Here is a 24,217-nt window from a genome sequence, read left to right on the forward strand (position 1 = left end):
GGGCGGGTTTTTTGCACGCGTGTGTGCACGCACGCAGCTGGGCGGGCAGGGTGGTGGGACCGCAAAGCGTGCATGGGCGTTGCACCCTCCCTGTAGAGACTGCAGAGAGAAACAAGGCGAGAAGCGGAGGAGAGGTGCGGGCACGGCTCTGCTCGCTGGGCTCTGCTCGCTGGCTCACCGGTGGGTTTTGCACTGGTGGGTTTTGCAGCGGGGGGAAAGGGCAGTGTGGTAACGTGGGTCATTCTCTGGCAGTTGCTCAGCCCTGGTTGGGTCCTTCTGTGCCTCAGTTTCCCCCAGCAGTGAAACAGGAATGGGATGGCTGTGACTGGAAGGGTCACTGCCCGTGCTGGGTGCATCCCCACGCACCAAATCATCCCGAATCACACCCCGCTGTGGCAAACAGCATCCCTGGCCCTCCCACTGCACCGGGAGCTCGCCAGAGCCCGGCGCTTTCCCTGGAGAGAGGTGGGAGAGCAGGAGCTGATCAACCTCTTTGGCTTTCATGCTGGAAATGACAGCAGGGAGGGGGAGCAGTTGGACCCAGAGGTACCAGCAGTGCTGTTCAGGGTAAATACAGACATGGCTTTGCTTTTCCCTCATGTTCCCCCGGCGATGCATTTACAAGGTTGATTTGTGCATGGAGAGAGCTCTGCTCATGCCAACCCCCAGGACAGACTTTGGGAAAGGATGTCCCGGCGGAGCGGGCGCACGGCGGTCGCTGCTGCCCATGGGGCGGCCGGCTCCACCGCCGGAGACGACCTTCCCTCTCCGCTGACCTTCATGCCCATCAGCATCAGCTTTTGCTGCCTTTCGACATCTCGGGATGCCGGCAGCGGCTGGGGTGTGAGGCTGGGCAGTCGTTCCCGCGGGGGGCTTGCCCAGTGTGGGGGGGGTTTTATGGGCAGAGCCAGAGGGAGGTGGGGTGGGTGCACTCGGCTGTATAATTCAAGGACTTCGGCTCACTAACAGAGGTTAAAAGGGGAGTGGTGTGATCTGTTGGGAAAATCATTAATGGTAACCTCTGCCGGTGGTGCTGCTCATTAGCCTCCCCCTCACCCCCACCTGCTTCCCCGAGCAGAGGGAGAAAATCACCGAGGGGGGAGAAGGGGAGAGTGGGAGGTGGAAGTGGGTGGGAGAAACCACTGCTGTGGTGGGGTAGCTGTGCTGGAGCTGCCTGCCAAGGAGGAGCCGTTCCCTGTGGCTGGTCCCTTAAGGAAATAAAGATGTAACTGGTGTGGAAAATACGTACACATTGGGCGTCCCCAGGGAGGTCTCGGAGATGGGTGCTGGTCACCCCGGGGGAGGCTGCCGCTGCGCCTCACCTTGCCGTGGTGGGGAGCAGGGTGCTGGATCCCTGCACGGGGCAGGTTGTGGGTGTCAGTGTGAAGGTCCATGGGGTGGGAAGGGCAGGAGCTGGTCCCGGTTCCCAGGCTGCTCCCCAGGGTCTCCCTGCTGTCTCAGCCCTAGCTCTGCAAAGGGAAGTTTCGGTGTTACTGACTGCGGTGGAAGCTGCAGCCCCTGCACGGTCACCAAGGGGCTGTTCTGAGGGACAATGAGGGAATTTGCCTTCTTTAGCCTATTCCATCTTGACTTTCTGCCACAATGGGGGACAGGCTGGGCACTGCCTGCCGAAATGCCCATCCTCTCAGAGCGCACAGGAGACCCCTCAGCCATCACCCAGCCATCACCAGAGGGGTTTTGGACCCGAGCTTGTCTGGAAGGACCCTGAAGCATCCCTTGAGCTGAAGTGTGCCCCAGCCTCTTCATGGTCCCTCAAGCCATCCCGTTCCTGCAGATGCCTGGGGAATATTAGCAATTGCCGTAAGGAAACAGGTGGCAAAACAGCAACGCCGAGGTCTCCCCAGTGCTGCACGCTGCCTGCGGTGTGACACCTCCTTTTGTTGGAAACATTTCATGCTGCCGGACTGATGAATACCTGAACTCACCATCAGCTGGATTACAAATGAGAATAGCCATCAGCCCATTTGGGGTACCCCAATTCCCACAGGCTGCCAACGTGGAGGTGTTTGTAGGGCTCTCGGTTGAACTCATTGGCGCTTTGCTGCTGCGGTCTCTGCCCCTGCCCCGCATCGCCTGTGCGGTGGCTGTGCCCAGCCGAACCCCTGAGTGATGCTCCAAGACACCCTCCTCATTCCCTGTGGTTGTTCTCCTCTTGGGCCTCCTCCAAAGCCCATCGACGGCCCTGGAGGCTGTTCTCAGATGGCTCCGTCTGAGAAAAGAAAGTGTTGAAATACCACAGGAAACGCTGTTTTTCCGAGATATCTGCTTCAGCCAGAAATGGGAAAAAAACCCGGTTTTGGATGAGAGGCTGGTTTTCTTGTCCTGGGCTTCAGCTCTCTGAAGTTCGTTCTGCCCAGGAACTGGCCAGTTTGGGCACAAAGTGGGTGCACGTGGCCCCAGAGGAGCAGCTCAACACGGCCACGGGTGCCACTGTGCCTGCGCCCTGGCACTGGCACCTCCTGGGCACAGGAGGAAAATGGGCTGAATTTTGTTCTGCCAGCTGAAACCGTGGCTTGGGTGTCTGTGAGCCAGCTGCAGCAACCTTGGCGGGTCCCCAGGAGGCCCAAAGAGGCAGATTTTGGCTACTGGGGACTTGGCACGCTGCGGGGGTGTGCGCGGTGGCTGTCCTGGCGAACATGGCAGCCAGCTCAGGGTGCACTGGGGGCCCCCCGACTTGTTCGCTGCAGCCAGGCCAGAGCTTCGTTTTGCAAAACCAACTGTGATTCTGTTTTGGTTTTTTTTTTTTTTTTTTCACATGAGCGCTGATCTTGTGGGGCATGGCTGACTTGGAGGCAAATTTCCTGACTTTGGCCTTGTCTCTGCTTCGAGTCCTTTTTTTCTCTCATGGCAAACATCCGTTTTAACCCGCTGGAAGTCCATTATCACCAGCTTAACTGGGCTCCCGTCAGGACCGGCTGTGCAAATACACGGGCAGCGGGGGAAGCAGCTCTGTGCTGCAGACCCCCGCCGAGAGCCGCGACTGTGGTGGGGCCAGCTCGGCGTGCTGGGGAGAGTTACCCTCCTTGCACAGGGCACCCCAAATAGCTCCGTGCTTTATTCTGTGGAAGGCAAATGTATGTCATGTTACGCAATGTGTGTGCATAGGTTTAATATAGATATTTATATCCGTTGCGTAATAGATGCACAGTGATAGACTTGATGGTGCCTGGGGAGTTGCTGGGTGGTCTGCACCCCGGCTCGCTGGATGACAGGGTGGTGGAGGACCGTAAAGTCACTTGTTGGTGTGGCCTGGTGGGCTGCCTGGCGCTGTGACCCCCTGCCCAGAGGGTTTTGGGATGGCTGCTGTGCCGGTGGCAGGGCTGGGGCAGCCGGAGCAGTCGGGTGGGGTGGGCTTGCTCGAGGGACTGGGTGTGTTGTCCCGGGTTGCCCAGCGAACACGGGCTGTCTGTCCGGAGGTTGGGGGGTTTGCTGAAGCCACGTGCCCCTTTATCCTCTGCTCCTCACCCGCCGTCTCTGGGTTCCCCCTCTGAGTGATGGTGCTTGGGGATTTCTGCAGCGATCCCCACACTGCTCCCTCCCTCCCTTGTTGAAGCAGCACCCTTGCCAAAACCTGTGTTACAGAGGTACCTGCAGCTCCTCGCTGAGAAATGGGCATGCAAGGGGGTGTCTCCTACAGCACCCTGGCACTGGCGTGGCTCCTATGGCACCCTGCATGGCGTGGCTCTTCTGTAGCACCCTAGAGAGGTTGCGGACGGGTGCCCATCTGCGCCGGTGTGGGGCAGGGACTGCTCCCTGCTGCTTTTGGCCTCGCCTCCTCTGTTAGCCGCCAGCAGCGGGGTTTGCAAACAGGACGACGTCAGCTTCAGCGGTGCTCGGGGAGGACGAGGTCGCAAGGCGAGACGGGCAGGGACTAGCAGCAGCGCCTGCCCTGCCCACCGCCCCGCTCGCCTGCCTGGTGCTGTGCAGAGTACCTGGCGAGGGGACCCAGACCTCCCCCTTCGAGAAGGAGGAAAAAATAATAATCTCCAAGCCAAGAAACTCGGAGCTGCTGGGAGCGTATTTATCACAGTGAAGAAAAAGGCTCTGTTCCCTGCCTCTCCGCAGCGGCTGTTTATCACACACACAAGGGTATGGAGAAAATGTTCCATTTGTTGGGTACAGCCGTCAACCCACACAGCGTATAAATTAAGGGCTTTTACATGCAGAGTTCCCGAAATAAAACACACACACACACACAAAAGAGAGAGGAGTTTTGTATCGGCCCCGGCGCGCTGCCTCTCCCTGGCTGTCCCTGCGCCTCGGCCCCGGCCGGCGCTGGCTCCCGTTCAGGAATTCCACATTATCTCCGACCGTTTCCAGCTTCCTCAGCAGGGAACAGCTCTGCTTCTGTCTTCCTGCAGCCACATCTGGAAAGCGTTACGCCAGGGTGTCAGCCGTCAGAGCCGGGCGGCTGGCATGCGCTCCCCCCAGCATGCTCGCTCCCGCCGCCCTGCCTGCCTGCCGCCCTGCCTGCTCGCTGCCCTGCCTGCCTGCCGCTGCGCTCAGGCTCCTGAGCTGCCTTCCCCGGAGGGCTGCGGGGCTGAGCTTCAGCTGCTTCCCCTTTTTGAAGGAACTTTTGTAGCTGCCATGGGGATGACGGGGAGAGATGGCTCCGGGGAACCCCGAGGGTTGATCTCCGCAGGCAGGAGCTGCTGCGGGCAGGGATGCTCTGCTGCGGTCCTCGGCTCTGCTGCCTGCTGGGAGGCAGCGGGGAGAGATGCAACGTAAATCCTCCTCTTTGCACGCTTTGTGGGGACTCCCTGCCAGCTCAGGGGAGTTTTCAGCTCTTGGCCCTGTTTCTGGGCTGGCAAAACCGGCAGCCCTGGGCTGCAGCGCGGTCGGGATGTGGTGTTGTGTCTGCTAAATGCTGGGGGTTAAAGAAGGGAGCTCGGGGCGGGGGGTGAAACCTGTGTGATTCCCCAGTGCTGCTGAAAGGCGTCTGGGGAGGTGCTCCCTGCGCTGAGAGCAGTGGCTGTGCTTGTTCCTGATGGCTCTGGGTTTATCTCACCAGGATTCCTTCGTACGTAAGGGGGTACCTGGGGCGTAAAGGCATTTGGCTGTCAGCATCTCAGTCCCCGAGGGGAAATCCCTGCTGTGTGTGGGGGCACATGGAGATGCTCGGCTGGATGATTACAGAAGGGAGATGAAAATGAAAGAGCTCCCTGCGGCATCCTGGTATTTTTGGGTTCCCTCCTCAGTGCAGCGTGTTCCTTGTGGCACCCTGGTCCCTCGCTGCAGGGTGACGCTGCGCCGAGGGAAGGAGCTTTGCGCAAAGCAGGTGCTTCAGGGACTGATGTGCCCTTTAGAGCAAAGGACGTGCAGAAAGCTGGTGTCCTGTTTTTAAAACGGGGGTAATGACAGTGACCTGGAAGCAGGCTTTCATGCCTTAACGATCGGCTCGTGCAATACACACGAGGGTCTTTAACAGGTGAAAGTGGTTAAATGTGCCCTAACTTATCATCAGTGGGAACCAGAGGGGGCTCCCTGCAGTTGACTTTTGGCGTTTTTCTCTTTTTTTGCTCTTGTTTTTAAACTGGCAGGCCTGCCATTATGGGATTTTAAAATTAAAGCAAAAGAAAAAAAAAAAGAAAAGAAAAAGAAAACAGGCCTTGGTTTTATAGACCCTACAGATGCATCCGGCACCAAACTGATCCCAGATGCAGCTCCACTGTCAATAGTGTTACACGAGGGATCAATCCCCTTCATTGTTTTATGTGGCCTCTACAGCATCATCAGCTAATTAAAGCTAATGGGTCCCAGAGCAGCACTGACAGCATCTGATCCTATCAGCCCGCGCAGCCGTTTTAGCTTGACGGGCCACTCTGGAGCTGGATCCTGCGCTCCAGACCCTGGTGAAAGCCTGTATTGACTTGGGGGATCAGGCTACAGATCAATGGGAGCTGTTGTTAAACAAACATCGCCAGATTAATGTCAGCTCCGCAGGGGGAGGAGGTTGATGGCTGCTAATTCGAAAGGGGGTGGGAGGGAGGAAGGGGACGCGGTGACAGTGGTGACAGGGGATGGAGGGGGAGAGGCCAGGCTGTGAAAATGCTCCCCGTGTCTGCGGCAGCGTCTGAATGTTTCCCAGTCTCGGATTTATTGTCACCCTGGGCGGGAGGCTGAGCTGGAGAGGAGCCCGGTGGTGTCCCCAAGGGCATTCGAGGTGCCTAAAGCCTGCAGGGACATGAGGTGGCCTTGGGCTGTCCCTGGAGGGGACAGGGACTCCCATGTCCTGTCTGCACACTGGCCTTGGCGTGAGCATCTCCCCAGTTGCAGTGAAGCACTAGATCGTGGGTTCTGGCTTTCCCTTTTCTTGTGGCTCCCGTTGTCCTTTGCTGGGGCTCAGGGATGCCCAGGGATGCGGGTTGGGAAGGTTTCTGTTCCTGCAGTCAAACCTCCCTGCGCTGCAGCTAGTCTGTTTTGGACTCTCTTCTCTTTTTCCCTCTTTTTTCCCCCATTTCTATGTTGCCAGGGAGGGTGAGATGGGATGGGGAGGGTGGCTGGTGCACCCATCACTTAGTCCCGTACCACCACGGAGCAGGCAGGATGAGGAAACTCTCTTTTCAAGAGTATTTTTAAAATCTATCCCACCATTACTCCGGGATGAACTGTCACGGCAGGTGGCTCTTACTCTTGTTGGCTTGCAGGATCGGGCGGCACGTTGCTCGACAGGCACACGGCCCCTTCCCCCGTCCTCCCTGCAGAGGGGATGGAGCTGCTGCCTGCCCACACAGCCACGGGGCTGGCTGGCTCTGCGCTCCCAGCAATGAGGGTTGCACGGCCCCCACGAAATTGGGCAAGAAACCTGGGTCAGAAGCAGCAAAGGGACCCTGGAGTCTCAGCCCTCCTGCTGAGCAAGGGTCCTGGTACCTACTTGGCAAGTTAATGGGCAAATACAGCCCCATAGGTTTAACCAGGGACCTTGGGCTCTGTCTGGAGACCCGATGAAAATCAAATGCCCTAATACTGACTTTTCTCCTCCTGTTCTGGTGAGATAGAATCCATCTGGGGGAATCCTCAGGTTTTTGGAACCTGTTGGTGTGTCTCTGGCTCCCTTTGCAGCCTGACCCCAGCCTGGTGAAAGGGAGAACCAGGGGAGAGGGACAGGCTCCCAGCACATCCCTTGCCCCATAAAGTGAGTTGATATTTAAATCCTGCAGCTTTTATATGAATTCCAGGGCATTTTCCTTGGGCTGGAGCCATCTGCAGCGTGTACCCCACCCTCCCTCACCTCTCTCCCTTTGGTTCTCTGCAGCTTAATTTTTTTCTTGCTTTGGTGTTGGGTGACTGTGATGCTCCAGGGAGCAAAGAGCCACGGTGGCTCCTTGCAGTGGTGCAGCTCCTTTCCATGCAGCTCTTTCGTGGTCTCAGCACCAGCATCACCCTGCGGCCCCACTCCGGGCTCCTTTCCCATCGCGCAGAGCCTGCACATGCCTTGGCTGGCTTTGCACCACCCTGGCCGCTGCTGGCCCAGGCTCGTCGGCAGAAAATACCAGCCAGCTGTGCCAACCTGTGCGTCCGCTCCGGCGAGGCTCTTCTCTCCTGTGGCAGTGTGGGACGAGGCCATCGGATCCCCCCTCGCCAGGGCTGCAGGCTGGCCTCTTGCCGGTCACTGCTGGGGGAACCAGTGCCATTTGCAGCTATTTCTGGCTTTCCCCATTCTGGCAAATCTGGGGCTGTGTCGAGGCGCAGAGCTCACCCCCATATTTAAACCACAGGTGCTCTTGCAGGTCCTGGGGGGTTTAGGAGGGTGTTGGCTGCACCTCCCCTCATGCCTCCTGCTGCCCCATCTTCCTCCATGTCTTCCTCCCCAAGGTGCACGAGCGTAGCACTGGTCTGCCCTGCCGTGGGTCTCCTGGATGAGCTTCTCTTAGAGATGGGACCCACGAGGGGCTGTGTCCCTTGGGTGTCCCCTCGTCTCCTGAGCAGCTCTGGAGTCTGGGACCTGGGCTTGCATTTCCAAAACTAACAAGTCCAGTGTGTGGGTGGGTTGTAGACATTTCTTTCAGCCCGTGAGCTGGAGGAAGATGCTCCAGTGCTGGTGGTCTTTCCCTCCAAGGAGCTTTGCCCAGAGGATGCAGAGGACACCAAGAATCTCTGGATTTGGCAGATGTTGCCCAGAAAGTCTTTACGCCACACCTGAGGTAGCTGGGCTGAGGAGGGTCTGTCCTTTGGGACAGGCCCTTGGCTTTGGACTTTGCATTTCCCTTTACAGACAGAAAAAGCCCGAGGAAGGCTCCCTCCCACCACCACTTTTTCATCCTTTGCTCTCTGTGCCCGCTTGCTCTGAGCTGTCTCTTAACCAGGCTGTTCCCACTGAGGTTAGTGGGAAGATTTGAGAAGTTATTTGAACGCCAGGCTCAAAGGAGGCGGCAGGAGCGTTCCTGGAGCTGTTACCAGCTGACGTCGGGGCACGCAGCAGAACTCTGGTGTCAGTGCAGATGAAAGCAGAGGAGGTGGGAAGCCCCAGACACCTGCAATTTGGTTAATAAATATTTATTTGGAGGTGACAAATACTCTTCTGGATAGAGCCGAGTTAGCAGAAGAAAGATTGCGAGGGAGTGACAGGGTGTGCTTTTTTGAGGGTTTACCATGGGGATGTTGAAACGAGCAGCTGATGAGCCGAAGGATGTTGAAATCTGCAGTCGTTTCCCGACGCGGGCTGGCTGACGTCAGGGGACGCAAGCAAACGTCCCCCCTTGCCGAGCGAGTGCCCGGCATGAAGCACCCTCATCCTGCAGGGACTGTGGTAATTCGACGGGGGGCTGGGGTCACCCCCCTCTCACGGGTAAGATGCGATGGGAGGGGATGGGAGCAGGGGAGGATGCAGCAACCCCGTGGTTGGGGTCTGGTATGGATGATAAAAAGGCTGAAGTTTAATTGTTGTCTTAAAAAGGAGAAGCAAGGGGAGGGGAGGGCAGCCAGCCTGGGATGGGAGAGTGATGGGTACTGTCACCTCACCGTCTCTCGGGGCTCTAGTGGATGATTTTGTGGGGGACAGGGCAGATGCCCCAGGCACTAACCCCATTCACCCCCAGGAAGCTGGCCCGTTCCTCCTGGGAAAACGGGAAAAGCTGCTTCAGTTTCTCCCCTGGTCCCTCTGTGTGTGATCTGGGGAGGGGAAACTTTCTGTACTGGGACTTTGGGGACTTTTTGGGACTTTCTCTATAACAAGATCGACATCCAACGGGGTTTGTCTGGGCAGTGGGGCTGCTGTGTGCTGTCGGCAGTGCGGATGAGCCGACCTCCTGGGGGTCTGCTAAACCCTCCCAGCTCCATGCTGGGCTCGGCTCGCCCTGGTTCAGCCCCAGTGCTCAGCTCCTCCACCGCTCTCCTTCCCCTTAGCAACTGACACCTAACCACGGTGCCCATGGCTGTGGTTAGAGCCCACTGGAGACGAGGCACAGTGTGGATGGCTGCTGGGCTGTGGGAAACGCTGCCTTTATCCTTGGCGGTAGTGGGGGCCCTGTCATCTGTCCCTGTCCTGAAGCTGATGATGATGATGTTGCTGGGCCCTGTGTTGCAAACGTGCCCGTGGTACCTCCAGCTGCAGAGTGAGAGGACGAGCCGGGCAGCTCTGTGCTGGTGACTCAGTATCTTCTGGCTTCGGAGGAAGCGGCTGCTGGAGATGCTGATGTGTGTGGGCAGCAGGGCAGCGCGTGGCTCTGCCGGGACACATCCTGCACCGGCTCAGCACCACACTGTGCTGGAGCAGGAACCCGGGATCCGGCAGGGTGTGGGAATCAAACCCACTTGGATCCTTCCAGCAGCCAGTCTGCACGGCTCATCAGGATCCTGGGGCTGGCATGCTGCTCCTGAGCAGCGCTAGCTTGGGGTGGACACAAGCACCAACAGTTTTTGGTCTTGGTTTTGCTTGTGTGGGGAGGCTTTTAGCAGAGGAGGAGGAAGGCAGGGCCGTGCTGGGAACAGGAGCTGTTTCCAGGGAATCTTGCCTGGCCGTCCTTAACCCTCTCTGTGTCCCGGGGAGGTCTGTGGCTTGGCTCTCCATCATGTCTTGGTGCTGTGAGATGATTTTCCCACTGTGAGACCTTCCCTGGGGCTGGTAGCCCTCGCTTAGGCACTGGTCTATTTGAGCGTGAGCCCTCCTGGCTGTTCCTGGCTCTATGGATTCTCATGCCCCACGTTGCCGTGGAGGGAGGAACCACGTCTGTCCCACCACCGCTTGCTCACCTTTGCTGTGGCTGCACGTGGAAATGGGTTCAGTGAAATCAAACCTCAGGAAACGCCTGGCCCAGGCGTCGGAGGAGGTTTTACCCACCCAGGAGCAGCATAGCTCAGCCGGGGGCTGAAGCCTCCGGGCCACGTGTGAGCAAGCACAGAGGGGCTGTCGTGCTGCCCCGCTGTCCCCTCTCCTCCCGTGGGGACCGGGGTGGCAATGGCAAAGCTGGCAGCGACGGAGGGGAAGGGAGCCCACAACCTTCGAGATTAATAATAGAAACGCTGGCATCCGTTTTAGATTAGCGAGAGAAAGCTCAGTACCCATCTCGCCCAGCATGTAACTTTAATGCTGAGATAATGAGCAATGATATTTATTTGTAAAAGATCTGGAGATATCGCTGCCCAGGGAGCAGCCAGGAGCTGTTAGAGCCCTCTCTGTCCCTGCGGTGGCTGCTCCGAGCTGTAACCCAAGTGCTCTCCTCCGACCAGCTCACTTTTCACGCTCCAGCTCCGTTAACCGAGCAGGGCACGTGGTCCGATTCGGAGCCCTGGCTTAAGATTTGCTGAAGCCGCTCGTGATTTGGGCCGTTGTGGTGAGAAGACGTCTGTCTTGCAGGATGGGCTACAAACATCCCCTGGCACCTGCAGGGCTGCCAGGATGGGGTTTAAACCCATCTTTGAGCCTTTCCCGCCGCCGTCTCCCCTCCCAGCCGTCCAGGCACCAGGGCTGGAGTGTCAGGGTGTGCCCAGAGAGGGCTGGCAGGAAGGATGTGGGGTGCAGGGAGGAGGTGGCACGGCATCAGCGGAGCTGGCGAGGGGAGGGCGGTCTGGAGAGCCTGCTGACAGGCGCTTCCCTCCGCCGAGCCGCTGTGCTGGCTGAGATTTTGGGGCTGTTTTGGGGAGTTTGGGGGCAGATAGCTTTTCCTGGTGGCAGGGCTTGCTGGGTCCAGGAGGACATTTGGGGCAGAGATGGGCCCTGCTCCAGGGAAGCAGCTGGGTCTGATGGGCATCTGGGCTCACTCAGACCCCCTGGTTTGGTGACGGAGCTGCTCCTGCTCCCCTTCCCCTGCCTGGATTTGTCCAAGAGGGCTGGAGGATGCACACACCAGCATGCCCAACCTTGCGTTGTGTAACTGGACAGGAGACAGGCTTAGGCTGTATTTGGCAGGTGGGTGTCCCTTGCTCATTAAGCCATCCCCTGGGTAATTACTGGGTTAAGGCCTGATGAGATAATGCTTCATTATTTTTGTGCTATTGGGGGATTAGGAGCGGTGGGATTTCTCAAAGGCTTTATCTCTGCTAAGGACCTTGGGCTGTGAGGCACGTTTGCAGGCGGGTAAGAGGCCCTGGGCTCTGCCAGCCCTCTGGCTCTGCTTGCCTTCCTGGGGGGGTCTGTGCCGGAGCCCGGGGAGGTGAATGCGGGTGCAGCGGCTCTGGGTGAGGGGGGCTGCTCCTGCCCCGCTTCTGGCAGGGGTCTGCCGTGAGGGATCTCCTTTTAATGCTGTTGCAGCCCCATTCATCACCGCACTCCCGCGGCGGGCTGCGTGCCAGCGGGAGGGAGGAGGTGACACTTAGGAATAAACAGGGAGGTGGGTGGTGCGCGCCGAGACAGGGAGCGGAGGGCGTCCCGGGGGGCTTCTCCTGTGATTTATGGCTGAGATGACGCGGAGCTATCAGCGCGGCCTCTGGGAGCTGTTTGCTAACAGTGTCATCTCCTGGCTGGTACGCCGGCGTGGGCTGCTGGCGGGCGTTGTGAGGGGAAAACATCAGCCCTGCATCGCTCCTGCGACACGTCCCGCTCCCAGGATCCTCGTGCCCTTCCCAGGAGCCCGGCCAGGGACAGGCTCAGGGTGCTGATGGGACCGGCGTCCAGCCCTCTGAGAGTCCCAGGGATGCTCTTATGAAGGAGTTTGGATGGCAGGAAGCAGGAATAGAGTAAATTGGGCTTAAGGAAACAGGCCTGGCTTGGCAGGGGTTCCCCTCCTCGCTGCCACCCCGGCACAGCCAGCCCTCAAGGCGGAGGGATGGAGCTGGCACCGGAGTGGGGAAGAGGCAGGCTGGACGCGGGCCAGGCTGTGCACTTGATCCAAACACAGCTGGAGCTGATCTGATGAAGTGAGAGGTTAAGAAGAGAGCATCTGTTATCTAAAGGGGACACACAGTGGGAAACTGTAAGCTCTTTATTCCCCCCACCCCACCCCCTCTGTTCAGTGCATCATCCCTGACTTTATTTCTTTGATTTATTAAGGAAGCCTGCGCTTCCGGGGCTGTAATTAAGTGCCACTGTGTGAGCTTTTGATAGCGAGTGAATGATATAATGGCTTGCACATTCGCCGTCTGCTCAAGTGCTTTAGGATCTAGATAACACGAGGAGGGATTTCTGCTGCCCCCCGGGAACCGCAGCGGTGCCGGGGCTGAGTCACGGTGGGGTTTAGCCGAGCGTGGTGGTGCCGGGGGAAGCGGGGAGGAATGCGGGAGCCACTTAGCACTGCCGTGGAAACAGGGTGCAGGAGAGCATCCATGACCCAGGCTACAGTTCAGCTGAGAAGGGAGTTCACATCCTCTTGCAAAAGCCCATCACAGCATCTTTACAGGCTGCTGGAGACTAAATCGGGTGTCAACGCTCCTTGTTGCCTCCCAGCCTCGGGTGGTGCTGGAGGTGGAGAGGGGACCACGGCCCCTCCGCCGAGGCTCCCGGCTGTACCGCGCTGCTGTCCCTGTGCTGGGGTGTTTTTAGGGTAGAGAGGGCTCGAGCATCCGTAGCCTCAAAGAACAGTTGGCGTCAGCATCCTGCCTGACGCGCAGGTTTCCCTCTGCTGCCGGAGGAGTTTGCTGGCACCGTGTTGGTGCAGAGCCAGGGGCTGGGGAGTGCTGGCCGGCAGCATCTCCTGCTGCCTCCGCCAGCTGCTGGGAAGGGGCCAGCGCTCGCAGCCACACGCAGCTGGAGGTGCCATGAGGGTTTTGCTGGAGCTGTGTCACCCCCTGCACCCTCCTGAAATTCCTGGCGTGCCACCTCCGCCCCTGTGAGAAGGTGCTGCCCTGCGTCTCCCTGCACAACAAGCAAAGGCTCCCAGGCAGGGGTGGCATTTCTAGGCAGACATGCAGGGTATTATCGTAATGCCAAGGGAAAGGTCTTCTTCTCTAAAGCAGGAGCCTCAGCAAGTGGTCTGGTTTGCATTCCCACCGGGCATCTCCGCATGCCATGCTCTGAGCTGCCCGGCACTGGCATCTCTGATGCTGCTGGCAGCTCTGTCCCTGTCCCGGTGATGTCCCAGGCCACACTGGGAAACCCACGGTCACTGCTGATGTCTCTGGCTTTCCCCCAGGGCTCAATTCTGCCCTCAGTTCCCAGGACGGCTGCTGAGCCTCCCTCTGTGCCCCAGCAATGCTGCTCCGATACCCCCACGCCTGGGTTTTAGGCACATATAAATTTCTTTTTATTATAAGGACCATTTTTGATAGATAAACAGGGTTATTTTAGTTAGCTTGGCTAACGGCCACAGAAGGAGCGAGCTCAGGGTCCAGAGCAGCATTTCTCAGCAGCGGCCGGTGCTGCAGCTCACGAGCTGGCTGCCTGCAGCTGTGGGGGCAGCAGGAGGAGGAGGAGGAAGGGGCAAAAAGAAAAAAACCCTACATGTAAATAAACTTAAAAATAAAAAGTGACAGAGATTATTTGCTGCTTAATGAACTAAAATGTCCAACCTCCCACCGAGCGGCAACATTGTTTATAAACTACAGAAAGGGCTTTATTTTAATGGGCAGTAAATCTCATTCATCCCCAGCCCTGGCAGTCAGGAGCGTGCGGGATGAATAGGCTGGCGCTGAACGTGGCCGCCTCGCTCCTGCACTCCCTCTGGCCGGCTTCTCCGCTGGGTATTTTTCCCCCCCTTGCCCATAGTTGCTGTTTTCCTCTCCTTCGTAATCCCCTCCGCAGTGCCGATAACGGGGTTATCTGGCCAGGAAGAAAGGAAGAATCCATCCCTGTGCCTCGGCATGTCACATCCGCTCGGTTTTGTTTATTCACTTGAAAAAAATACACCCCCTGCCCCATTCTGTCTCTGGGTGGCAGCTGGAGAGGCGCCTGAGATAATCACAGCCTTATTTTTTATTTATTCCTCTTAAATAAAGCCTCCTGTAGCCTGCAGGCAGATTTTGTCCAGTTGCCCCCATCCTGCTCCTTGCTCTGCAAACGGGGCGTGAGAGCGATGGTAATCGGAGCAGAACCCCGGTGCTTCGGGCAGGTCCCCCTGCAGATCCCCCTCGTAGGGGACACGGTGGCTCTCACGCGGGGACCGGGGTGGGCAGGACTGGCATCCCCTGCCCCACAGATGGCATCTGGCAGTCGAGCGATTGCAGGTGCAAAATACCTATCAATATTCGATCTCGGGTAGAGAATTGTAGAAAATAAATATACGGTCTGAGCGTCCGTGGAAATGAGAACATCTGAGGTGGGGGGCGAGATGCTTGGGAGAGGTTTTGCTGCTTGGGGTTGAAAGGGACGATGACAGGTTGTTCCGAGCTAAAAACAGGTTTGGGAGCTGGTCAGGCCTTGTGTGACACCCGGTTGTTAGCTGGCAAGCACGTTGCTGAGACTTGAGCTGGGGGCTCTTGAGCTGCCGGGAAGAGTTGGGTACCTGCCATGGGAGAGGGGCCACGGTCAGGTCAGGTGGGAATTTCAGACATGCGTGACTTTCCCCCGGGACAAATCAGGCACCTCAAAAACTTCTGACCATAACTCACAGGGTGACGTACTCCTAAGGCAAGAAAGAAAATAGTAAGTTATCTATTCCTGTTTGAGTTTAATATCCATAATCTGCCATTAATCAAACTAGGACTATAAGATCCTTACTTAGGCCTAATCAGTGCATAATGGATTATCTACAGGAACTAATAAAAGGTAATTATCTATGCTTTGCAAGTTCCAATTACTGTACTTATATGATCAATTAATTCTTGTAACAGTTTCACAGGTGCAATTTGTGTGACAACATTACGCTGACTCCAGGCAGAGGCTCAGCGCCTGCCAGGCGACGCGGCTGCCGGCGGCACGGATGCGGGCAGGGATGTGGGGGGCAGCGGGTGCTGGCAGCCTCCTTACAAGGAGCTGCCGGGCAGCAAGGAGCTGGTGTTCGCAGGCTTTCAGCCGTGCACAGTGGTCCTGCCGCCAGCAAAAGCGCTTCTGCCTGTGCTGATTCCCTCCCCGAAGCAGGAGACGGAGCGCGGGTTCGGCAGCCGCTCGGCCCCGTCCCTCGCTGCGCGTCCCAGGGGACATTACCCCATCTCAGCATCACCTCTGGGAGCCCCGCTGCTCCCTTCCCATGCCCCAGCCTGGCCAGGAGGGCGAGCAAAGCCCTGTGCAAAAGGCAGCTGGCTCCAGTCATCTCCTTCTCCCCGCCTGTCCTCGCGTCCCTCTCGCTGGCTTGCAGAGTCGTCTGAGGGTCTTAAAGGAGGTGGAAATATTCCAGCAATGTCTGTGCAGTTTTAGGGATGGCTTAAAATTACAATAAATTTGAGACACTTTACATGTCCACTTGGGGCCCAGCATTGTTATGGTAATTTGAAGCAGATTGAGTCAAGGCTTGTGGCAAATGGCAGATCTAAGGGCTCTAGCAGGAACAGGGGGATGGAGGAGGAGAGGTGGTGGGGAGTGAAGGAAAACACCATTTCTGCCTTGTCAGTTGGAGCTGCAGAGCCAAATCCTCCCAGGCTGACCCCAGACACCTCTTTGCAGTGGTGCAGCCCTGACTCACCACTTAGCCTGGGGTTCTTCCTTCTCTTTGGGGGAATTCTCTTAATCTCCTGGAGCTCAGTAATCCAGTGTCACCTTCTGGTGTCCCCAAGACTGTGCTGTGTCAGAGTATGTTTTGGGTGAAGCTGCTCACTTGGACTCGGGGCCCTAGAGCCAGGTCCTGCCCTGAGGTGGCCTTCTGGGACATGGGGATGTGTCACCTCTTCCCTACCCGCAGGGTTTGGATGGTGAACCAACCCCTCCTTACAAGGGCCAATCCACAGCCCTGGGGAACCCAGGCCCGAGGGTGTGTGGGGAGGGTATTCGATGGGTTGAATTAAGTTCTCTCAAGCTCTTCTTTGACACGGTAAGGTTGGGCAGAGGTTTGATAATGGGAATCACAGTCCTTGCCTGTGCCCTGCCTGCGTGTGAGCGAGCGCTGCGTGTGAACCACCGGCTGCTCGGGTCGGTGGAGGGGAGCAGAGCAGTGCCTCTGGAGAGGCCGGGCGCTCAGCCACCATCCTTGCTCTTAACCTGGCTTTTTCTCAGTGCAGAAAGAGGAAAGCAGAGGATAAAGAGGACCAAGGCAGGGTGGGGGAATGGCTTTCTCCTGGGAGACCCTGGGGCTTTGAAAACGTCTGTGAGTCAGGAGCGTCGTGCTCCCACACAGACCAGAGACCCAGAAAGGACCACTTGGAACAGTTTGGTTTGATTTCAGGCTTTGCAGAGAGTTTCATGTCACTGCAAAGGAGCAGAAACAAGAATTTATTTCAATACAAAATTTGTTTTTTTAAAAAAAAACTGTCAACATGGGATCTTTTGAGAATTTCCATTGTTGTTTCCCCCCAAACATGACATTAATTCATCTGTTTAAGTCCTTTTTCTGGGAACAGTCTTGGCTTCGTTGACATTTTTGGTTAACAAGGGAAAAAGCAAACCCACAAAAAGAAAAAAAAGAAAAAAACAACCCCCCCAAGCCTTTCTACTTAAAAAAGAAACTCCCCTCCCAGCTCTCCCAGTGACCATGATACAACCGCTGCTTTGTTCCCAGCACGGTTGATGTTGTTCCGAGCTGCTCCACCAGCCTGGGACTGTCCTGGATGGGGCCGGAGGGGAAGGGGCTGTTTCCTCCTCTCTGCTCTTGCACGAGCTCTGGGATGTGGTGGCATCCGTGGTGCAAGAGGGGTGTTTGCTGGAGGGCATCTCAGTGAGGCTTTGGTTTCGGTGGGTTCAGGCATGCCCATAGCTTTGCTGAGTCAAGAGACGGGGAGGTGGACGCGGGAAGGCGATGCTTCACCTCTCCATCACCTCCAGGGGAAACTGAGGCACGCCGACAACTGAACTACTGGACCTGAGGGCACAAAATGATGCTAAGGACAGGAGCCAGCTCAAAGTGCAGCCCAGATGCCCCAGCGCAGCCCCCTCCTCTCCCCCTCGCTGCCCGCCAGCCCCCTGGCAGGACCCTCCACGGCCCCGTGCTGTCCTTCTGCGCCGATCCCCAGGGGCATGCGCTTCCTCACGCCCGACGGCCGCTGCTCGGCTCCTGGCCTCGGCCACCCCTTCCTTTGGTTTTGTGTTCCAAGTCTTGGCCACCGCGTCCAGCCCCGCCAGCGCACCGCGGGGAGGACGCCCTCTTCGTGCTGCCGGGAGATGCAGCCACACGCAGCCCTCGCAGTGCCTGCCCGCAGCACCCAGCCGCTTCCAGAACTGCTTTTTCCTTCTTTTTTTCTTTCTTTTGTTTCTGTTGCTTTTTTTTTTTTTTCTTTTCCCAAGCAAGCCACCACAGGCTCCTTTAAACATTCCCCTGAAGATTATTCTCCCACTTGTCTGCAACGTGTTTGCAATGCTGAAACTCCCGTTGCCCCATCCCAACCTTCTGCGCCTGCTTTCTTTTCTTGGCTCAGCTTCTGGATTGTCGGGACCAAGTCTGGGCATGCCAATTCCCATTCAATACGTTTTTTAAACCTCTGATTCCACCTTTTCCCTGACAACCCGGGGTTGGATCCCAGAGGCCGTGCGGACGTGACTCACTGCCCCGTGGATGTGCCGGCGCGGTGCACGGCTGCGAGTTTTGCCGGATAGCGGTGAGTTTCGGAGCTCGATACCCACCCGCTGGCTGCCTCCAGCTGATTTACACCTTTCTGGGACAACTCGTCTTGCGCTAAACTCCAAAAGTAGCTCGATGGCGAGGTGGCAGGGTCAGGCGGGGGATGCTGGCCGGGGTGCTCAGGCTCCTGATGCGGGTGCTGGGCTCACCCGTGGGTTCCTGGGTGCAGGGGGGGCAGGGACGCCGTGCCCCAGCCTGCCTGGCTGACTATGGAGCTATAGGCCCCCCCAAATTCAGTGCTGGGTGGACGGCCACAGTGAATAGAGTTGGGTGCGTTCATGTCATCAGACAGTGGTCAGCGTTAATTAATCTAATACTTCAGATTGCACTAATCGTAGGTCTTGTTTGATAAAAAACCCAATCAACCCTATTTGATAGGATTTGCAAAGTGTGGTCTCGTGGGTTTGATGGAAAGCTCCTGGCTGTGGCGGGTGTAGGACAAGAGTGATACAGAGCACATTTAAAAATGCCACCCTTGGTGACATAGAATCACTGCTAAATAGCTGCTTGGCAGCAGGAAAAGGCCCATAACTGTTTGTCTGGATTATGAAGCGTGCGGTTTGGCAAAGCCCGGTTTAGCAAGGGTCGAATGCAGATAGACACATGTTACGGACCGTCTTCGCATTTGTTTGCTCGCTTTGTTTTAAGTTGAAACTCAAGCCTCTTCCCTGTGGTTAGATCCTCCCAGCTAAGCAAGTTTTAGCAGAGAGAAGTTGCTTAAGGAAGAGAAAGGATGCTGGACGCGGTGTAAAGTGAGAGCAACCGCTGTTACCACAAACACTTCCCGACCTCTGTGAACAAAACCATCGATGCTCTTTGGTCACTTCTCTCCGTTCGGCCCCTTTTCCAGTGCAGTTATTTTCTAAGCCAACACTGCACGTTTTATTACTACTGCTTATTATTTAAATGGTGCCAGAGGTGTACACAGCACTTTACAAACACGGGGGAAGAAAAGGTCCTTACTCAGAGGAGTTTTTATTATAATTTAGATGGTTGTAGTAGAAGTAATTAAGGCTGAGGCGGGTGGGCAGCACTGCAGACCGGTGTCAGAGCAGTAAGGCAAAAGGACCGGCTTTGAGCGAGGTCCTCATGTGATCTTTCATCTGGGACTAGGGATGCTGATCTTTAGCAAGGTGGGTGATAGGAGAAGCATCAGCTCTGCCAGACCAGGTTAAGCCATTACTCCCTCAGATACAGCTTTTCGGACAACGGCGAGATCGCAGGGCTTCAAAAAGGAAGGGGAAAAACAATCAAGGACTTGTGCCATCCGGTGATGCACTGACCCAATTGTGCACTGCTGTGTAAGGGGAGAGAAATTCCTTCCTGACCCTTGTACTCATCAGCCCATGCCCTGAAGCATGAGATTTGATTTTCATTATCTGGCTTCCCATAATTGCAGATGTCGTGTTTGGTACTCCCTGTATCCCACCCCTCGGAAGCAGCATCTGCTGTATTTAACTCAATGGACCTTCTCCTCTGGGAGTTCAATCCTGACTCTTTTCTGGGAAGTGCCTGGAAGGAGGGAAGGAGACCTGGTCCCATCAGCCTCCCCAGCACGTTGGGGGTTTTCCCCTGGTACGTGGTGGTTGCTGGTTGCTCAGCTGGGGAGGGCAAGTGCCCCCCCACATCATGATACATCCTCTCTATTACTATGGACAGGCTTTATTCCAACCTGCCTGAAATATTTGAAGTTTAGTTTGTATGTAGATATTTGTAAGGGTCACTTAGGAGTTATTTCTCCCTCTCTTTGCTGGACCCCAAGGAGCGGAGTTTGCCAAGGCCAGGCCTAAGTCCTGCTGCTGGTTTTTCTTTTGATGAGAAGGCTCTTGAGGATGCATGAGCAGCTCAAAGCTTGGAGGGGAACCCATGGTATGTGAGCAGGAGGTGCTACTCCTGCCCTGCTGAGGGTAACCTCTCTGGGAGCATGGCTGGGGCTGCACAGGCAGCGATTGCAGGCATGGCTTGAGCGGTCTTTGCTGCCTGCTGTGGAGTCAGGGCCCAGGGGCTTGCTTGGAGATGCAGCCGTTGGGTGTTTCCTCTCCTTGGCACTGGTTTTTCTGGGGCTTTGCTGGCCCTGAGGAAGGGCAGAGTGTGCTGGCCGGGAGGGTCTGTGTGACCCCCCGGGGTGGTGGATGGGTGCATGGCTGGCTTCGTTTGCCAACCCTGTGGATCACCTCCAAAACAGGGCGGGAGACGGTTTGTTTTGGCATAAGAGTAATGGGTGGAAAGTCCATTTTTCCCCTGAGCTCTCTACTGCCAGCAGCAAGCGTCACTGAGCCCCGTCTCAGCTACCAGACCATCTGCCTTTCTGCTCCAGCCATTTTGGGTTGAGAAAGGAATGGGAGGGTACTGCAAAACTCCACGCAGCCCTGATTGACCTGCACTGAGCTGCTGCCTGCTCCTCAGCTCCATCCTGCCTGCTCCTCAGCTCCATCCTGCCTGCTCCTCAGCGCCATCCTGCCTGCTCCACCGCTGAACACCCAGGGATTGTCGGTGCCCTGCGAGCGGGGAGCCAGTTGGCAGAGCCCGTCCTGAAAGAGTTAAAGGCTCTAGCCCCTTCCAGCCTGGGGAAGTGGGATTAGTCACGGCCTTCAGTAGAAGTGCTGGCCAGGTTATAAAAATGACAAATGAGCACAAATCAATAATGAAGTTAGTGTTTTCTGGGAATGCCAGACACGAACGGAAAAGTACATCAACACGGGTGGTGGGAGCGGTGATGTATAGGATGAGCTGCCCCACATGCGCATCCCTTGCACGGCTGTGTGCAAGGGGGCAGGGTCCCTTTCACCTGCCCATCGTGTTTGACTCTCCCCTGGCACCATCTCTGCCACGGGAAGCCGGGATGGCTCCGCAAACCAGCACCTCCCTGGGATTTTCGGTGCCTTTTGGAGCAGAGCTTGCACGATGCCGGCTGTCGCTGGATGCTTGTTCAGTGTGAGGCGCCGAGGATGCAGCTCTGGGATACGGGAGATCAGGGATTGCAAATGGTGCCCTGGGGATGTCAAGTGTCTGATTAATCTTCAGGACACACGGTAGCGTTTCCACAGCACCGAGGTAGCGTTGGAGGCCACGTTTCCTTTTCCAAAGGGACTTGGGCATGTCTGGAAAGGAAACGGCCTTCTAATTAGATGGCTTGAAAATCTTTACCATCGCTCGTTACAAATACATTAATCAGCCCATATTGAAAGAACTGCACTGCAAAAATGACATTGTTATTATTATTTATTGTTTAGAGATGAATGAGTTTGTTCCCTCCCTAGCCTGGGCTGTGTTCAGAAATTGACCCCACATCGCAGTGCTGTTTCTTGGCCCCAATGTCACCCGGTTTCTGTACAACCATAAACCTACCTGGGATGTCTCAGGGATTTTCAGCACCGTCACCAGCCTGGCCCTGGCCCTGCACTGTCCCGGCTCCCTCCCAGCCATGGACACCGTGCAGAGCCTGAAGGGGGTGTGTGAAAATGCAGATACCGACCCATCGCGGTTCTTCTTCACCTGTGGTGGTCTGGATGATGCCAGCGGGTCGTGGGAGAGCAGGAGGACCCATTCACGCTGCATCTCAGTGGGACGAGAGATGCAGCCAGTTTTTTCACCACCATTAGTCTTGGCCAGTGTGCCGTCTTTGCACCTATGCAGGCTTCAGGTGCCATCCTCATCTTCAGAAACCTCTTTAGATGCATCAGCCACTTTCTGTCATGGCAAGTAACCCTCTAGACCCGGAGGAGAGGGAGCTTTTGGAGAGCAAGTGCCAGGGGTTAATGGAGGCTGAGGGTGATGGATACCTGGGAAGAGCTTGTCAGGGAGAATCATGTTCCTTTGAGGAAATCGATAATCTGGAATGTTTATGCTGCTTATTTTCAAGGGGTTGTCTTCATCACCACTTTTGAACTGGAAATAGATGGGCCAGTGTGGGCAAGCTCGTTCTTTCTCCTCCCCCTTCAGTTGACTTTACGGTGTAGGTAGGGTCTCACCACGCTCCAGGCCAGCGCTTTACAGTGCTGCAGGATGGTGAATCCGGAGCACAATCCAGAATGGACCCAGCACAGAAGCTCCAACTCCAAACTCCCCAAGAGCTCAGCAAACTTAAAAAACCCCACAGCAAACCAACCCCAACCCTCCACCCTGTGTTTTTGGAAGGAATGAAGAAATACTTGAGTGTGAAGGTTTCCCAGCCCCTCTTTGCCGTTGGCTGAGGTTGCCCTTCGCAGCAGAAAGGCGTGCAGTGCCCTGTTTGAGTGAGATGGACCTCAGGAGTGTGATGGGGGCGATGCCCCTGCTCCCACAGGTAGCTGTGCCTGGGGCACGTCTCGGCGTGCTACGGCACGTCTGTGCGGTAGATTCCGGCAGAGCCGGGCTCTTGCCGTGACCGTGACTCTACCACTGCCTGGAGCCACGCCGGTGCAAGGTGATCTTCCTGCCTTGGGTCCTTGCCAGCACCCAGAGCTCTGCCCCATGTCCCTGAGCATGCGGTGGCACAGATCCAGTCCCCACGCTAATGAGATGGCTTCAAATAAGAGTTAATAATTTGCCAGCCGAGTGCCGATGGGGTGTATCTGAATTCCTCACTCCTATAGACACACTGTCATGTAGTAGATTGTTGTGCTCTCGCCCAAAGCTGCTACACCAAATGTTTTGCAACAAAAACCCCAAACCACATGAAAGTAGTTGAGTTTCATATTTCATTATAACCCCAAATTCAGGTTTGCCAAGAGTTTCAGTAGTTTTATGAACCGTTCCCATGAACCTTCAGCAAAGGCTGTAGTTTAAGTGGTTTTGATGAAAACCCAGGTGCGACTCAGTCGCTTTTGAGCAACTTCTGAGGTTTGTGCAAATGCAAAGTTTGAAGGCTTTTGAGAGGAAGGAAGAAAGGAACCTAAAATCACTTCAGAGCTGGTGCCAGTGTTTGCAGGGAGCTCTGCACACATCTGGGGCCAAGCTGTAAGTCCTTGGGGACCTGGGCCCTGGGACCTGGGCACGGCATTGCCAGGCTGGCACATCTGTGCCCAGGCTTTGTCCCAGGTGATGCTCTCGGTGACGCTTTGAACCCCGTTGGCAGCATCGCCACCAAACCAGCCGCGAGGATTCGGTGAGTGCTGGTGCTCTGAGCGTTGCGGTGCCCAGGGCTGACCTGTGGTCCCTGTGGCAGCATCTCCCGGTGTCTGCTGGGGCTTTGGAGAGGTGGTGGGTGGGCCCGGGCTTTGCTCTTGGTGTTGCTTTAGGAATAACTCTGCGAAAGTCAGCGGTGTGCAAGAAAGCTCCGGAGCCAAAAACTAAAAGGCGGGTGCCATACGGGGTGGGGATGGAGCTCCTGCTGAACCAGCCTGGCACACACTTGAGTCCTGCCTCTGGATTATGTGTATTATTATATCCACACACGGATTGCTTTTTCGGCAGTGCCGTCTTTCCTTTCTCCAGCAATTTCCTGAAATAACGTTAGGGAAATGTGAAAATCTTGAACTTTTGAACCTCCCTGGAGGACGGCGTGCAGGGGGGTGGCGGCAGGAGGAGGGGACGCCCGCCTTCTGCCTGCCGTTTATTTTGGCTACAGGGCCCAGGGATGGGGAGGAAGGGGCTCGCCGGTCCCCCGGCCGGCTGAGGAGCAGGATCAGTGCTGCCCCTTATTAATTAATGGCTTTCTCATCAGTGGGTTGTGGAGGCAAGGAAGCCAGAGGAAGTTTTCTTTTGCTCAGAGATGCCGGGGAGAAGGGGAGTGCCTGGGCTGGGTGGTGAGGGCAGGGGGTGACACGCAGGGGTGATGGATGGGGCCTCGGGTTTTTGGCTGGGCTCTGGACGTGGGCAGCTCGAACCGGTGAGGAAGAGAGAGGGGAAGGGGGATACGCCGCGCCTGGAAAGTACTTTTCCCTCTGATGAACTTCAGAGGCGTATAAATCACTGCCAGGCTGCAGCTGCGAAGCATGTGACGCTGGCAAATTAATGGTCCTTCGGAAAATGCCGGCCATCGCGCTCCCCTCCTCGCCTCTTAAAGGCGCAGCCGGCAGCCGGGCCAGCCCCAGGCGTGGGAATCGGGGGGTCAGGGCTGGGCTGGGGGAGCCTCGTGTGCCCGCTAACCCCTGGGATAGCTGGGGCTGGGTGTGCCCGCGGAGGGGGGCAGACGCGAGAGGCTCCTGCAGCCCTCTCCATCAAAGCTCTCCACGGTGTAAAGCTCCCCATGGTGCAGTGCT

General features: G+C 56.5%; 1 protein-coding gene across 2 annotated transcripts in view; it reads left to right on the forward strand.

Annotated features, from left to right (window-relative positions):
• Positions 1-24,217, forward strand: part of RXRA (retinoid X receptor alpha) — a 112,465-nt gene that overhangs the window by 37,340 nt on the left and 50,908 nt on the right. The window contains exon 1 of one of the 2 annotated variants that reach the window (XM_074845928.1): positions 8,749-8,809. The exons of the other annotated variant lie outside the window; for it this stretch is intronic. The gene's annotated coding sequence lies outside the window, so the exon portion shown is untranslated. Of the gene's footprint in view, positions 1-8,748; positions 8,810-24,217 lie in introns of those variants that run through there. 2 annotated transcript variants of the gene reach the window in all.

This window comes from Strix aluco, chromosome 20 (genome assembly GCF_031877795.1).
Source record: "Strix aluco isolate bStrAlu1 chromosome 20, bStrAlu1.hap1, whole genome shotgun sequence".
Lineage (NCBI taxonomy): Eukaryota > Metazoa > Chordata > Aves > Strigiformes > Strigidae > Strix > Strix aluco.